Source organism: Blennius ocellaris (genome assembly GCF_963422515.1).
Source record: "Blennius ocellaris genome assembly, chromosome: 5".
In the NCBI taxonomy this organism is placed as follows: Eukaryota; Metazoa; Chordata; class Actinopteri; order Blenniiformes; family Blenniidae; genus Blennius; species Blennius ocellaris.
The window spans coordinates 26,674,247-26,675,600 of NC_137654.1; positions in this window are offsets into that span (position 1 = coordinate 26,674,247).

Here is a 1,354-nt window from a genome sequence, read left to right on the forward strand (position 1 = left end):
CCAGGCGATGCATTTACACTCTGGTGTTTATTTGCACACTTACTTCTATTTACGCCGTCGTACGACGCCAACTGCTACATAGAATGTAAACATGCTTATAGTGCAATCGCGTGAAAAAAAAGAAAAAGAAAAAAGAGCCAAAGACACTACAGGTTGACTCTACAAAGAAGTGCAACTACTGAGAGGCGAAGGTGCTCCGAGCAACTCGGTGCAGATTGGTTGGAGATTTATGACAATAATCGTTTCCGTGGGCAATGCATGAAATGAGCTGTCATGTGAGACGCTTTGAAAGACCTTCTCTTTGATATCAGATTAGGAAGGAAAGACAGTGCCCAAGGGTGTGTGTGTGCGTGCACATGCGCGTGTGTGTGTGTGTGTGTGTGTGTGTGTGTGTGTGTGTGTGTGTGAGTGTATGCATGTGTGTGTTGGCTTGAAGAACACAGTGTACAGTTTTGGGGGTTTTCTAGTGTTTAATGTGTAGCTGCAAGCACAGCGACTTGTCATGAGAGATGGCTTCACCGTGACACAGTAAATAGCTTGTTTGTCAGAAATGTTAGATGGAAGCAAACAAATCCTGTGGGACCTACGGCTTTTTAAAACAAACACTGAATCATACCGAAAAATGTAAATATGTAAAGCATCAAGCTGGTGCCATAACCTGTAACATAGCCTGTCAGTTTCCGGAGCTGAGAGGTGCTGATGTTTACCCATCTCACGCTTGACTGGTGTGTGTAGGAGTGTATGCTGGTCTGTGACTGGATCTGAGCTGCATTTTAGGTGATGCTTTGTGGTAGCGGTGAGTGCGGTGAACTTCTAACAGCATTTTGGCCAAAGCCAGGAAACCACAGCGAGCGCGTTACCAGACAGAAGACCACGGAGTGTGTGTGTGTGTGTGTGTGTGTGTAAAGACCACCCAGACTGCAAAGGAGTTTTTTTTTTTCAGCATGTGTAGGTGAAGCAAGCATGTGAGTAATAATGGTGTAAATGCATAAAAAACCTGGAAAAAATATCCGACATGATAAATGATGAAGATTAGAAATTGGTGAGAGCGACATTTCTATTGATTGATTTGGATGATTTGTTTGAGGCCGCGCACAATAAAACACACACACACACACACACACACACACACACACACACACACACACACACACACACACACACACACCACACACACACACACACACACACACACACACACACACACACACACACACACACACACACACACACACACACTGGGGACAACTTCCTGTCTCTGTGTGGTGACCGTGACAGTAAGAGTCGTGTGCGTGTCAATTAGCTATTATGTTGATGGAAGGATTCTTATCATGAGTGACCGGGGGTCACTCTG